General features: G+C 41.8%; 1 pseudogene; it reads left to right on the top strand.

Annotated features, from left to right (window-relative positions):
* LOC135550152 (plectin-like) overlaps nucleotides 1-16,547 on the top strand; it is a 111,149-nt pseudogene that overhangs the window by 38,628 nt on the left and 55,974 nt on the right.

The raw sequence follows: 16,547 nt of genomic DNA, 5'->3' as shown, positions 1-16,547 counted from the left end.
TTCACACTATTTCATCCTTCAACTAGATATAGTCCCGACACAATTCTAGGGTTGCTATCCAAGCCGACTGGTCATTCGTTCTATCGGTTCGGTAGCCAGAGACGCGACCCAGTCGTTCAGTCTTTTTGTTCTGTATCTATGTGGTTCATTCTAAATGTTCCAATGTTCTAAGCCCTTGCTTGCTATCTAGCCAGAATAACAGCAAAGTAGCTGCATTTGCATTTGTTTAAGATGTTTTCTAGTGACATTTATTTGGATACATCCATAACAATGAGCTAATGAGGCGTGATATTGCCTGGCAAAGAAATATGTGCTTTCGACCCAACTCCCGACACGTTCATTACTATGTGACAGCTGAAGATCGATTTTGAATATTGAAACAAGGTTGCAAATTTCAGAGAGACAGACAGCAAGGTTTAAACAAATCTCTGCTGTTGAAAATGAAATGTTTGTCTAAAATAAATGTGAGAATGTCTAAATGTTTTTCTATAGTGGAGATCAAGTTTATAAATTGTCTGGCTGAACTGATGAGACAGTGGATTGTGCAATCAGAAGGAACAGAGTAAATATGCATTTTAACTTCATAGATTTAGCTGGTGGTAACTTGTGGAATTGACTCCGGCTAGAATGCGGTTTTAACCACCCAGCATTCATCAGGATTAGACCCACCCGTTGTATAAAAAACATTATGAATAAAGCTGGGATATTTCCTTCAGTTTCAGCCCTAGATCGTTTCATGTTCTGTCTTCTAGTTTCGTCTGTGCCCTCCCTCCAAGTCTTTGCGTATTAGTCTGAGTTCTGAGAAAGAGATGCAGGCATCCGTTCATTTGACCCAACTTACTGTAAACAGAAGCCAGAGTGATACTGCAAGCCAATAAGAGATCGACCTGTACGCTAGTTGACTGAGCTTGTGGTTGACTGAGAGCTTGTCACTTGCTGTACCGATGCATGTCATGGTGGACCAAATATGCAGGTCTCCTGCGCACTTGACCATTATCTAGAGATTAAGAAGCATAAAGTCTCTTAGCACCTCTGCTTAACTTCAGGTATCTGCTTGGATTGTGTTGTAGATCAAATGGTAATAATGTAATTTAGGTGTAATTTATCTGCAAAAATAATTGTCGTTTTTCTCAGGGTCCAACTCCTGGGCTAAAGGGTAGGTTTCATGTCATTTTTTGATTTTGTAATGTTTAGATCGATGCATTGAACATGGAAGTGATTGATGATTGGAAGAATCCAGTAGCATGTGGTCCAGGTTTAACATTCTCATCTTCACCCATTTTCCTTAGAATGTTCATGCCTCTTGATCTTATTACAATGCTTTTCAATAGGGCAGTGTAAAGCCAGGTGTAAAATGAAGGGGGGACTGGACAGTCATGAGATACTGTGTTCATCTCTGACCACAACTCAATGAAATTTTGAGTCAAATCTCAAATTTAATGTCCATCACAGGAAGTTGGTGGTACCTGAATTGGGGAGAACGGGCTTTTGGTAATGACTGGAGCGGAATAGATGGGATGGTATCAAATACATCAAACACATGGTTTTCAGGTGTTTGGTGTTATTCCATTTGCTCTGTTATTATGAACTGTTCTGTAATGTCCATTCAGTGTGGTTGATTATATAGGACCATGACTGCTGCTTGTTATCCATATAAAATGTTTTCTCAATCTGAAATACTTTGCCTGCTGTCATGGGGCCTTCTCTTCCTTGCCCTATTGGTATTGTATGTGCTGTCTCTTCTCCCTCTAAAGTTTGTTCTCTTCTCACAGCCCAGGGAGAAGGGGCGCATGCGCTTCCACAAACTGCAGAATGTTCAGCTTGGACTGGACTTCCTCAAACACAGACAGGTACAATGTGATGATTAATTGCGTCAATCAACACTGAGTCTACAAAACACTAGGAACACCTTCCTAACGCTGAGTTGCTCCCCATTTTGCCATCAGAACAGCCTCTGTTCTTCAGGACATGGACTCTACAAGGTGTCGAAAGCGTTCCACAGGGATGCTGGCCAATGTTGACTCCAATGCTTCCCACAGTTGTGTCAAGCTGGCTGGATGTCCTTTGGGTGGTGGGACATTCTTGATACACACAGGACACTTTGGAGCGTGAAAAAAACAGCAACACACTCATACCGATGTGCCTAGCACCTACTAACATACCCCGTTCAAAGGCACTTAAATATTTTGTCTTGCCCTCTGAATGGTGCAATCCGTGTCTGTTGTTTTAAGGCTTCTTTAACCTGTGTCCTTCCCTTCATCTATACGGAAGTTGATTTAACAGGTGACATAGCTTTGACCTGGATTCACCTGGCCAGTCTATGTCATGAAAAGAGCAGGTATTGCTAATCTTTTGTACCCTCAGTGTTTTTTAACATATTTTTTTCACTTTGAACTGATTCTCATAATGTAAACTAACAGTCCTTACCTTATAATTCATTAGATAACCATTTAGATATAACTTAATCTAGAGGGACAATTTTCTTTAAGATGCTTGTACATACTTGTGTCCCCTTTGTGACAGGTTAAACTGGTCAACATCAGGAATGATGACATCGCCGATGGAAACCCCAAGCTGACCCTGGGCCTGATATGGACCATCATCCTTCACTTCCAGGTATATCATGCTTCACTCATAGCATAACAACAACCAATATGTTTATTATCATTAAAATGATAAGCCTGACCAGGGTGATGGGATCCAGGTACAACATCCTATAACCTGTTTGGTATATTTCACCTGGAAGGATAATTTGTTATTGTCTTGGCCAACTAATCAATTCCCAAGCCCACCGCTTATGTTGACAGAGCAGATTTGAGTAAAATTCAATTATTCCAAATCGGCAACTTTTAGCATTTGGCACCCACTATCTATATACAACTCTACTACTCATGATTACCATATGTCTGAGGGATTTCAGACTGAACATAGAAAAAACATATTGAAACACTTATTTGAAGACCATGTGAGGTTTTCATCCTCAATATAACTCGGATGGAACTTATTTCTCCCCGAATGGAAGACGCCAGGAGCATTTGGTTATTTGTTTAGCAGTTGAGAATATTTTGAAATATGGAAAAAGAAGGGCACAAGGATATTTTTTGATGCTATAATGGGTATACTGTTTATACTGGGATTAACATCATGTGGGATTCCGTCCACTTCAGGGGGACTCAGTGTTTCCCGTTGACAGGCAGAAGAGGTGGGTGTGGCAGGTAGCGGCTCTAGTCCCACTATTGGCTATACTTATTTTTTGATGAGAGCACCCCATAGGTCTCTGGTCAAAAGTAGCACACTTTATAGGGAATAGGGGGCTATTTGAGATGCAGACTCTATGTTATTTTAGTCCTTTGAGTCCTCTCATCAAAACATGATGCCTTGATGAAGTGGAAGGAAGCAGGAATCTCTCTAGATTCACATGAAGGTGAATTGAGAGGTCGGAGGCCCACTTTCCATGTGGTGTGAGTCACATCGTGAGAGTGTACATAGTAGTGGGGTTCCCCCACTACAGAGAAGAAGCGAGAGGGATGAGACGGTAAGTCCTAAATATTTTCGCTCTCCACCTTTACCATAACAAAAACCTGAAAGTAATATTAGAACGCCTGACAGTGTGCCACATTGGAAATGTCACATTGGTCATAAAGTAATCTTTGTTGTTCTTATAAAGCTCAATAAAGTCTCTTGCTATGACTAAAATCAACCATGACTCCATTGATCATCTATTTTTTCTTTGGTTATTGTTTTATTTTTGGTGGTTGAGAGGGGTTGAGTTATGCATAGTATTTCTAGCATGGCAATACATTAATTATTTAACAATGCATTGAACACAGTACGCAATGCACACATAGTATTGAGCGTTGAGCATCATAAACAAAACACTAAAGTAAACACAGCTCCACCATAGACTACTGAGGGAAATAGACTGCTGAGAGATTCAAAAGGCTGTACCTGTGACTCATAGCTTTGTCTTCCATCTTCTTTCAAGCAGGAATTCACTGCAGTAATTTGCTTCTCCTTCAATTCTGTACCCCATGGATGTTTTTACTTTCACAAGTTGGATTCTGCACCCGGGAACATAAAGCTGTTCAGGAGGGTTTCACAGCAGTAAACTGCAATGAATTCCATGTGCTTTTTACATCTGACTGTTGGTTATTCAGGTTGAAAATGTATCATCTGCCTGGATCAAGTCAAGTGGCTTTGAACTTTAAATCCATGCATAATGACTAAAGCATGTACAGTTCTCTTCCAGTATGTGCACTTTATCCACAGCCCTTAACCCTTTTTGCCAGCCTTTTTGCCAAACCAGCACACCTTGAACCATCTATAACAGTGGGGGCGACCGGGGCGGCAGTGTAGCCTAGTGGTTAGAGCATTGGACTAGTAACCGAAAGGTTGCAAGTTCAAATCCCCGAGCTGACAAGGTACAAAATCTGTCGTTCTGCCCCTGAACAGGCAGTTAACCCACTGTTCCTAGGCCGTCATTGAAAATAAGAATTTGTTCTTAACTGACTTGCCTAGTAAAATAAAGTTAAAATTAAAAAAAATTCAGACCTACAAGTTGTGCAGGGTTTTGATTAAGCCCAATACCAACACACCCGATTCAAAAAATGTACTAATCATCAAACTAGTTCAAATTGGATGTGTTAATACTATTGGGATACCCTATGGATCCCACAATTAAAGAATACTCTATAGCCTGCCTTACCAATACCAATACCCCCCCCCCCAGATCTCAGACATCCAGGTGAATGGCCAGTCAGACGACATGACGGCGAAGGAGAAGCTGCTGCTGTGGTCCCAGCGAATGGTGGAGGGATACCATGGGATGCGCTGTGACAACTTCACCACCAGCTGGAGGGATGGCAAGCTCTTCAACGCTGTCATGCACAAATACAGGTGAGATGCAGCCTTGAAGAAGGAGTGTTGAGGTGATCTGACTGGGGATTGAGGAAATTATGGGGTCACGGATGAAGGTTGTGCCAGGGGCTAAATGGACATGCAATATTTATTTTTTTAGCTATGCCTGATCATGCGCTTGCCTGGACTTGCTATTATATACATCATTTGGACGTAGTGAACCCCTGTGATCCTTGCAAGTTTCCACATACATATTATGTTTTCTTTATTACTGTACACACAAAGAGAGGATTGTGAAATTCATAGTTGCTGTGCACTGCAGAAAGGCTGACTTGTTCAGGTAGTTTTGTAAGGGTGTAAAAATCCCTGTCAACTGAGGAGGGGTCACCATTTATAGTTGGATGGAAATTATCCAACAATTATGTAGAAATGTTGAGTATAATAATAAACTACATTTAGCAATCTGACTTCAATATTATGTGAATAAATGCAACAGGCCCTATGCCTCCCTAGAGGATCTAGTCAAGGTAGTGAGCCTTGCGCCACCACTTAGTATGACTATAATGAATGTGTCTAATTTGCACCGTTACGCAATTATTAAGAGACTAGATACAAATAGCTAATCCTGGTGGCCAATGTTCTGGCATTAATTTATTGAGGCAAGCAGATCAGGGATGTCAAGGTGTTACCCAATCATATGCTATGTGTATAGTGTAAATAACAACTACCAAAAGACCTACTAAATTATTAGCGTATAGTCAATAAAATAATTACTCTGTAAAATGAAGAATGCATTTACTCAATTCAACTAATAGAATTTATTAGCCACGAAAGATTTATTAACCCTCAAACTATTACAGATGCTAGAGGCGTCACTACAGACCCTGGCCGTGATTTGAAGTACCATAGGGCGGCGCACATTTGGCTCAGCATTGTCCGGGTTAGGGTTTGACTGGGTAGGTCGTCATTAAATAAAGGTTACATCATTTAAAAAAAAATTGAATTATCGCTAAGACCTAAGATGGTGACACGTCTTCAGTTCAGAATATTCTCTAAGAGAAAAAAGTATGGAGCTTTCTGACAAGTTCTTAAATTCACCGTCCTTTTTCCCAATTCAAACAAAATTTAAATTTCTTTGCACTTTGCTAGAAAAACAATAGACAGGAACAACACACCCAGATCCTAATCGAATCAACTAAATTTAAATGATTGGAGAGCACCCATGTGTCACTCCTCTTTGAAATATCCCCAGTCCACCGAACAAATAACACAGTTTCCCTGTAACAATAAATCCATAGCACTTACTGTACAATAAAGTACATCAACTTTTGAACTTGAAACAATCCAAACATAAATCAAATAAAAATGTATTTGTCACATACACATGGTTAGCAGATTTTAATGTGAGTGTAGCGAAATTCTTGTGCTTCTAGTTCCGACAGTGCAGTAAAATCTAACAAGTAATCTAACAATTCCCCGACAACTACCTAATACACACAAATCTAAAGGGGTGAATGAGAATATGTACATGTAAGTAAATGGATGAGCGATGCAATAGATAGATGGTATAAAATACAATATACACGTGATATTAGTAATGTAAGATATGTAAACATGATTAAAGTGGCATTATTTAGAGTGTCATTAAATAAAGTGTCTAGTGATCTCAATGTGGGCAGCAGCCTCTCTGAGTTAGTGATTGCTGTTTAGCAGTCTGATTGCCTTGAGATAGAAGCTGTTTTTCAGTCTCTCGGTCCCAGCTTTGATGCACCTGTACTGACATCACCTTCTAGATGGTAGCGGTTTGAACAGGCAGTGGCTCGGGTGGTTGATGTCCTTGATGATCTTTTAGACCATCCTGTGACATCGGTGCTGTATGTGTCCTGGAGGGCAGGTAGTTTGCCCCCGGTGATGCGTTGTGCAGACCGCACCACTCTCTGGAGAGCCTTATGGTTGAGGATGGTGCAGTTGCCGTACCAGGCGGTGATACAGCCCGAGAGGATGCTCTCGATTGTGCATCTGTAAAAGTTTGTCATGGGGTTGGGTGACAAGACAAATTTCTTCAGCCTCCTGAGGTTGAAGAGGCGCTGTTGCGCCTCCATCACCACACTGTCTGTGTGGTTGGACCATTTCAGTTCGTCTGTGATGTGCACGCCGAGGAACTTAAAAAACTTTCCACCTTCTCCACTACTGTCCCTTTTATGGGGAAAGGGGGGTGCTCCCAGTGCTGTGTCCTTTGGCCCATGATCATCTCCTTTGTTTTGTTGACGTTGAGAGAGAGGTTGTTTTCCTGACACACTCCGAGTGCCCTCACCTCCTCCCTGTAAGCTGTCTCATCGCTATTGGTAATCAAGCCCACTACTGTTGTGTCGTCTGCAAACTTGATGATTGAATTGGAGGCGTGCATGGCCACGCAGTCGTGGGTGAACAGAGAGTACAGGAGGGGGTTGAGCACACACCCTTGTGTGGCCCCAGTGTTGAGGGTCAGTGAAGTGGAGATGTTATTTTCTATCTTCACCACCTGGGGGCGGCCCTTCAGAAAGTCCAGGACCCAATTGCATAGGCCGGGGTTTAGTCCCAGGGCCTCCAGCATGAGAATGAGCATGGAGGGTACTATGATGTTGAATGCTGAGCTGTAGTCAATGAACAGCATTCTAACATAGGTATTCCTTTTGTCCAGATGGGATACGGCAGTGTGCAGTGTGATGGCAATTGCATCGTCTGTGGACCTGTTGGGGCGGTATGCAAACTGAAGTGGGTCTAAGGTGGCCTGTAAGGTGGAGGTGATATGATCCTTGGCTAGTCTCTCAAAGCACTTGATGACAGAAGTGAGTGCTTCAGGGCAGTAGTCATTTAGTTCAGTTATTTTTTTACCTTCTTTGGTACAGGAACAATGGTAGCCATCTTGAAGCATGTGGGGACAATAGTCTGGGATAGGGAGCGATTGAATATGTCTGTAAACACACCAGCCAGCTTGTCTGCGCATGCTCTGTGGGCGCGGCTAGGGATGCCGTCTGGGCCAGCAGCCTTGCGAGGGTTAACATGTTTAAAGGTCTTACTCACGTCAGCAACGAAGAAGAAGGGGGGGCAGTCCTTGTCAGTGGGCTGCGGCGGTGGTAATGTATTACCCTCAAAGCGGGCAAAGAAGGTGTTTAGTTTGTCTGGGAGCGTGACGTCGGTGGTTTTCTTTTTGTATTCCGTGATTTCCAGTAGACATACGTCTCGTGTCTAAGCCGTTGAATTTCGACTCCACCTTGTCTCTGTACTGGCATTTCGCTTGTTTGATTGCCTTGCGGAGGGAATAACTACACGGTTTATATTCAGTCATATTCCCAGACCTCTTTCCATGGTTAAATGGAAGGTGAATCGCGCTTTCAGTTTTGCACAAATGCCGCTATCCATCCACGGTTTCTGGTTAGGGTAGGTTTTAATAGTCACAGTGGGTACAACATCTCCAATGCACTACTTTATAACCGCACTCACCGAGTCAGTGTATAGGTCGATGTTGTTCTCTAAGGCTGACTGGAACATATTTCAGTCCGCGTGATCAAAACAATTTTGAAGCGTGGTTTCCAATTGGTTGGACCAGCTTTGAATGGTTCTCGTCACTGGTACATCCTGTTTGTGTTTCTGCCTATAAGACTGTAGATGCAAGATGGTCGGATTTTCTGGAGGGAGAGCGGGCTTTGTATGCATCACGGAACTTAGAGTTGCAGTGATGTAATTCATAGTAACATTCATTTAGTGGATTTCATCTGTCCAGCGGTGTCCATGCTCCCAGGGTTTTGGGGGAATGTCCCACCCCAGAGAAAGCCACAGATAAGCTATCACAGTGTTTGACCCCTGTGATAGCCCACAAATGGTCAACCATCCAAATGGCATAAATCGTGATTGAGTCATCACGCTGGTCCTCAGCGCCTGCAAGTAGCTAGTCGCAAGTATCACCTTATCTCATTCTTCCGCTACAGTTATGCAGTCAGTACTTATGCAGTCAGTACTCGTTATTTTATTTGTTTTCACTGACGAAAACATTTTATTTGACGTAGCAATCATGCATGACCAGGTATGCATTCACGTACATAGGAATAATAAATAATAATAATAATAATAATAATAATATATGTAATTTCTACTTTCACTACAGCAAGAAACAACAAAACCCAACATTTCAATTAGCCTATTGACAGTTCTGGGTGAAAGATCTTCCACGGTCATCCACCGAGGCAGGTAGGTGCAAATCCAACACCTCACATAGCAGTAACATTCAATCTACAATGAAAAAGTTGGCTAAATGTCTGTGTAAAAAGAATATGCATAACAACTACCATAAGGGGTCAGGATAGAGATTGACAAGAGACTTTTCATGTTTGTACATACTGTACAAACACACACCCTGTATGCTCACACACTACACACAGGACTCAGGAGAAAGGTGTCATGTCTTATTATGTCTGTTCCTGTCCTTTCTCTTCACTCTGTCTCTCTCTGCTGGTCTTATTAGGTTACCTTCTCTTTCTCTCCTTCTCCAGCTGTTCCTCATCTCCCCTAACTAGCTCATTCACCCTTTCCCCACCTGTTCCCTTTTTTCCCTCTGATTAGGTCTCTATTTCTCTCTCTGTTCCTGCTACTTTCGGTGTCAGATTCTCGTTTGTGTTTCTCATGCCAGAAGCAAGCTATCGTCTCGTTTGCTTCCTCTTAGTCCTATCCTGTCGGAGTCTGCCTGGCAGGTGCATCCTGCACTCTACTAACTATCTTTTGTTTGCACCGTGTCCAGTTCATCATATGCTACGTGTGATCAGCTACCACCGTTCCTCTGTGACCCGCACCGACCCAGAGCGACCTGCAGCCTGTCGCCGCTACCCAGCTATTCATCAGAGGGACTTTATGTTTCATTTGTCACCCTCTCTGCGGGTATTCTATTATGCCTTTGACAACGTCGGAAGAGGATCTATGCCATTCCTGTTTTTTCATTAAAAGAACTCTGTTTCTGTTAAAACCGCTTTTGGGTCTTCACTCAAGTACATAACAAAAGGCACAGGAGGTGGCTAGAGAGGCAGCTTTGTGGTTTTATTTAGTTGCATGAAAAGAGAGAGGATTGTGACTGAGGGTGTGTGTGCCATGAATTTGAAAATAAGATGCCCACAAGGGTCTGTGCTTTTAAGTCTCAGCTAGTAGCAGCACAGCTCAGGTATGCCCAGGTGTCTCAGGTGTGTCTACCATACAAACTTCACACAGACCAAGAGCAAGACAGAAGCACACTCTGCAGAACGACAAAGCAACAAAGCAGTCTGGGCTCACGTACAACTAATTGAACGAGAGAAATGCATGAGAAAGTAATCTCTCAATTCTATGACCGTCAACAGTCAAGGCTTACACATCATCTAGCCGTGGAAAGGGGATGCTACATCTGAGCTAAATCTGAAAAACATCAGTCATAGTCTCATACATGGATGGATTTGTAAGACTGAAAAGAAAAACTGCAAGAGGAGAGTTTGGACACTGTTGCAGTTGAGGACACACACCATCAACATGATGCACAGTCTAAAGAAGAAGTTCTGCTCCTCCAAGAGACGGTTGAACAGCACCTCCAGCAGCATCCAGGGCTCTGTCAGTGACCTGGAAGACCGGTTTGTCATGCTGTGTGAGGACATCTCAGCTGAGAGTAGCACTTTTGATTCGAATCGGGGGTTCCAGAACCCGGGGGAGTTCTCCTCCAGCCGAGGTTCCCAGATCGGGGAGCAGGAGGCAGGGTCTGGGTCAGGATCAGACCCACGCATAGTGCACCTGAGCAGGGACAGACACTCCTATAGACAAGTTCTCTACTCTGATATGGAGCACTACCCCAGGGGCCATGGAGACTACTATGTACAGAGAGTCGTGCAAGGGTATGCAGGTTTTATGTCATTGTTTCATTAAGGTGGTGGTTGGGATACATTTTGATAGCCGTTTCCTTTTTTATGCGACTTCTAGACATTCGTTATTTTCTAATAGGGAATATAATAAGTTATACATTTTTCGCCTATTGTTTACAAAGCCCCTGTATTTTGTTTAACCACGCTAGGCTAAATCCATTGGAATATATGAGATGCCCTGTGCTCATTCCAAGCAGTCAAATCTTGTATCTGCACACTATTTGACTGCAATTAGCTTTATTGGCAGTGTACATGGAACAAGTTGTACATGGAATTTCAAACGAATTGGTTGTTAGTAGGAGCTCTTGTTTTAGCCTGCCCCAGTCTGTATAAACATTCCTCTGAGAGAGGAATGTCGATAAGTATCTAATGCAGTCAGTCCATCACAATTAAACTGCCTACAGCAGGGTTCCCCACCTGGCGGTTATTTTTTGGGGAATTTCATTGTTGGATATAAAAGACACCATGAAATCAGCTCCAAGGGATATTCATTTTGGAAATCTGTTCCCAAATATTCCCATGCATAACAGAGAGATATGTGATAGTATACAAATCCAAGCAAGGTTTGAAATTATTGTGTTTTGGTCAAATACTATATCTGTTTCGGCTTCTTGCAGTCAATTTTCAGGCTACAAGTTAATTATATTATATATATTATATATTATATATTATGTTCTGGGCCCCTGATCGTTCGCTCAAGAAGAAAAAAACGGTCCGCGGTTGAATCTAGTTGATGATCCCTGGCCTACTGCAACAAGCTGCTGGATCAGTCAATGGGTTTGATAGTTGTACAGATGCCTGACAGGGGCAAAATGATGTAGGCCATAACAATATTATTTGTGTGCTTATATTATGTTTTATCCTTATGTTTTTAGAAAATAACCTCAATTTATTGGTTTTACCTGAATGTTTTGGGGTTGCAAAGATGAATATAATACAACCATTTGTCCTATATCCTATAAGAAAATACGGTGTCTGAGATGCAATTTTATAGTTTTAATAGTCTTTTCTATGTTCTGTCCCCAGCCCTACTCTGATTGACATGAGTAAGGTGTACCGACAGACCCATGTAGAGAACCTGGAGCAGGCCTTCAGTGTGGCAGAGAGAGACCTGGGAGTCACTCGGCTGCTCGACCCAGAAGGTAAAGGAACTCACTTGTATCGTTTTCTCAATTACTCTCAATACTATTATTGGCGTGTTTGTATGAATACTTGCATTTATCTTTTTCTAAAATCACTTTTTAACTGGTGTTCATTGTCTCCCCTCTATTAAGATGTGGATGTGCCACACCCAGACGAGAAGTCCATCATCACATACGTCTCCTTCCTGTATGACGTCATGCCCCATGTACCTGACGTCCAGGATGAGGTGAAAGCCAATGTAAGTGTCGTCTTCTTGGAACCATATAGGCCATCACCACTAGGGGGAATCCTCCTGGTCTCACCTTTGAGATCACACCTTCCCAAAATGTAAGATGTCTTTGATGCTCCGGAGTGAATTTTCCCTAGTACAGTTATAGGATCAGCTTCTCCTCCCCCAATACTAACATTAACCATTAGAGGGGTAAATGCAAAACTGATCCAAGATCAGCATCTAGAGGACACCTCACTCTACACCTTGCTTAACCAGTGAAGTGATGTTTAATGCAGTGATATGGTGACTACCCGCAACTGATTTAGTCTATTCAACCTTTCTCTAATGAACCCTTTTCTGTCTCCTGTGTGTCCGTCAGGAGCTGGAGCTGCGCTGGCAGGAGTACTATGAGCTGGTGACCCTGCTGCTGCAGTGGATCAGACACCACATCATCGTGTTTGAGGAGAGGAAGTTCCCTACCAGCTATGAGGAGATTGAGGTAAGTCTCCTCACCTATTAGGGAAATCTCTTGATACATGTAAGTTGTCTGTGTCACGCCCTGGTCGAAATATATTATATTTATCTTCATTTATTTGGTCAGGCCAGGGTGTGACATGGGTTATTGTGGTGTTTTTGTATTGGGGTTTTTGTGGGGCGTATAGTATAGTCTATGGCTGCCTGAGTCGGTCCTCAATCAGAGTCAGGTGATTATCGTTGTCTCTGATTGGGAACCATATTTAGGCAGCCATATTCTTTGAGTGTGTCGTGGGTGATTGTTCCTGTCTCTTCACCAGATAGGACTGCTTAGGTTTTCACGGTCCGTTTGTTGTTTTTGTATTGTTCGTGTTTTTTTTCGTTCTTCATTAAACATGTCTCAAAAATTCCACGCTGCATTTTGTCCGCTCCTCCTTCAACAGGAGAAAGCCGTTACAGTCTGCTCCAAATTTGTTATAATTGTCTTAGAGAGTTGATGTATGACAAAGGCTATGTTCAGTTGTAACAGTGAATTAATTTAGCATAATTTGGTCCTATTGGGGCTAGTGGGGTAGCAGTTATGGAAGTGGTCTGCAATGAGAAAATAAGTCACTGGTAAAGGGTACTAGCCTCCATAACTTACAGTGCCTTGCGAAAGTATTCGGCCCCCTTGAACTTTGCGACCTTTTGCCACATTTCAGGCTTCAAACATAAAGATATAAAACTGTATTTTTAGAGGGACGGCCAGGTCTTGGTAGATTTGCAGTGGTCTGATACTCCTTCCATTTCAATATTATCGCTTGCACAGTGCTCCTTGGGATGTTTAAAGCTTGGGAAATCTTTTTGTATCCAAATCCGGCTTTAAACTTCTTCACAACAGTATCTTGGACCTGCCTGGTGTGTTCCTTGTTCTTCATGATGCTCTCTGCGCTTTTAACGGACCTCTGAGACTATCACAGTGCAGGTGCATTTATACGGAGACTTGATTACACACAGGTGGATTGTATTTATCATCATTAGTCATTTAGGTCAACATTGGATCATTCAGAGATCCTCACTGAACTTCTGGAGAGAGTTTGCTGCACTGAAAGTAAAGGGGCTGAATAATTTTGCACGCCCAATTTTTCAGTTTTTGATTTGTTAAAAAAGTTTGAAATATCCAATAAATGTCGTTCCACTTCATGATTGTGTCCCACTTGTTGTTGATTCTTCACAAAAAAATACAGTTTTATATCTTTATGTTTGAAGCCTGAAATGTGGCAAAAGGTCGCAAAGTTCAAGGGGGCCGAATACTTTTGCAAGGCACTGTATGTCTTGCTTGGTAAGGAAATAATCTAACTGTTTGTCTCTGATTTATGAAAATTGTCTGAGCGATGTGATGAAACAAGAGCTCCGTATGTTTAATTGTCATGTTGAATTAATTCAGCAACATCTTAAAACCACAGGTTCTTTGGCGCCAGTTTCTGAAGTTCAAGGAGACAGAGCTGCCTGCAAAGGAAGCAGACAAGAATCGATCCAAACACATCTATATGTCTTTTGAGGTTAGCAATTAAACCACTAAAAGGAGAAGAAGGTGCAAACCACAACGCCCAGCGTGAATGTTGGGACACATCTGAAGAATAGTTAAATAATCTAAATGCATCAAGTAAATGCTGGTCCTTTTTTGAAAATGTTCCCGCCTGTGCCTGTTGTTGTCTGTCCTTGTAGGGTGCAGTTCAGGTGGGTAATGCCAAGGTTCCCCCTGGGTACCAGCCTATTGATGTGGAGAAGGAGTGGGGTCGTCTCCATGTAGCCATACTGGAGAGAGAGTGTCTTCTAAGGACAGAATATGAGAGGTGAGACTGCCATTATATGTACGTACAACACTGTGGAGGGTCAATGATGTTTGAGATTATACCTTCATCTTTGAGATGATGCTGAATTCCGTTACAGATGTTTTTGTTAGATGCAGTTCTGAGGAGAAATTCTTGATTTGGGAACTCTGTCACGTGGTGTTTCTGTTGTATTTCAGTTGTGTAATTAAAAGCTCAATGTCTATTAGAAGTAACACATTAAACAGGACATAAAACATTGTAAAAAAAGAGCATTCACACCCAAAGGCCTTTGTAACTACAGTACCAGTCAAAAGTGTGGACACACCTTCTCATTCAAGGGTTTTTCTTAATTGTTTTACTATTTTCTACATTGTAGAATAATAGTAAAGACATCAAAACTATGAAATAACACATATGGGATCATGTAGTAACCAAAAAGTACAAGTACAAATATACTTTATATTGAGATTCTTCAAGTAGCCACCATTTGTCTTGATGACAGATTTGCGCTCCATCACATCTCCTTGGTCAAATAGCCCTTACATAGCCTTGAGGTGTGTTTTGGTTCATTGTCCTGTTGTAAAACAAATGATTGTCCCAATAAGTGCAAAGCAGATGGGATGGCGTATTGCTGCAGAATGCTGTGGTAACCGTGCTGGTTAAGTGTGCTTTGAATTCTAAATAAATCACTGACAGTATCACCATCACACCTCCTCCTCCATGCTTCATGGTGGGAAACACACATTTGGACTCATCAGACCAAAGGACAGATGTCCAACGGTCTAATGTCCATTGCTTGGGTTTCTTGGTCGAAGCAAGTCTCTTCTTCTTTTTGGTGTCCTTTAGTAGTGGTTTCTTTGTAGCAATTTGATCATGAAGGCCTTATTCATTCAGTCTCCTCTGAACAGTTGATGTTGAGATGTGTCTGTTACTTGAACTCTGTAGCATTTATTTGGGATGAAATCTGAGGTGCAGTTATCTCTAATGAACTTCTCCTCTGCAGCAGAGGTAATTCTGGGTCTTCCTTTCCTGTTGGTCCTCATGAGAGCCAGTTTCATCATAGCACTTGATGGTTTTTGTGACTGCACTTGAAGTAACTTTCAAAGTTCTTGACATTTTCCAGATTGACTGACCTATGTCTTAAAGTAATGATGGGCGTGTGTTTCTCTTTGCTTATTTGAGCTGTTCTTGCCATAATATGGACCAAATAGGGCTATCTTCTGTATACCACCCCTACCTTGTCACAACACAACTGATTGGCTCAAACACATTGAGAAGGAAAGAAATTCCAGAAATGAACATTTAAAAAGGCACACCTGTTAATTGAAATGCATTCCAGGTGACTACCTGATGAAGCTGGTTGAGAGAAGGCCAAGCGTGTGCAAAGCTGTCATCAAGGCAAATGCTGACTACTTTGAAGAATCTCAAATATAAAATATATTTTGATTTGTTTAATACTTTTTTGGTTACTACATGATTCCATATGTGTTATTTCATGGTTTTGATGTCTTCACTATTATTTTACAATGTAGAAATGGTAAAAAATAAAGAAAAACCCTTGAATGAGTAGGTGTGTCCAAAATTTTGACTGGTACTGTAACTGTGGATTATATCCAGTTTGGTGGATGTGAGAAGACATTGTGAGATAAAGATAGCTGGACAACCACATGATGATTCACTGAAAGATCCAGTACTTATGTCTGGATCTAAGAGTTCAAAAACGTTCAATAATGTGATTATTTACGTCATAAGTAAGTTATTATAGGACCATCCTTACCAAATCACAAGAAAGCAGTGTCAGGATTTGGCCAGGGTTGTTCCGGGTTTTGGTCACTAGATGCCCCCATTGTGCTTTTTGACCTTATGTTTTTTCCCTTGTTCCCCATTATTATTTGCACCTGTGCCTCGTTTCCCCTGATTGTATTTAAACCCTTAGTTTCCCTCAGTTCTGTGCTCTGTGTTTGTATGTTAGCACCCAGCCCTAGTGTTCTGTGTATTCTTGTCGTTTCCGGTGGATGCTCTTGTGGAATTCTGTTTTTGTTTTTGAGTATCTCTTGAGGCTTTTTTGTGCTATACCTACCACCTTTTGGATTTGCCATTTTGTATTGAAGGACTTCTCCTTTGTTTTACTTTATT

Source organism: Oncorhynchus masou, chromosome 12 (genome assembly GCF_036934945.1).
Source record: "Oncorhynchus masou masou isolate Uvic2021 chromosome 12, UVic_Omas_1.1, whole genome shotgun sequence".
Taxonomy (NCBI): domain Eukaryota; kingdom Metazoa; phylum Chordata; class Actinopteri; order Salmoniformes; family Salmonidae; genus Oncorhynchus; species Oncorhynchus masou.
This window is presented reverse-complemented; position numbering and strand designations above follow the sequence as displayed.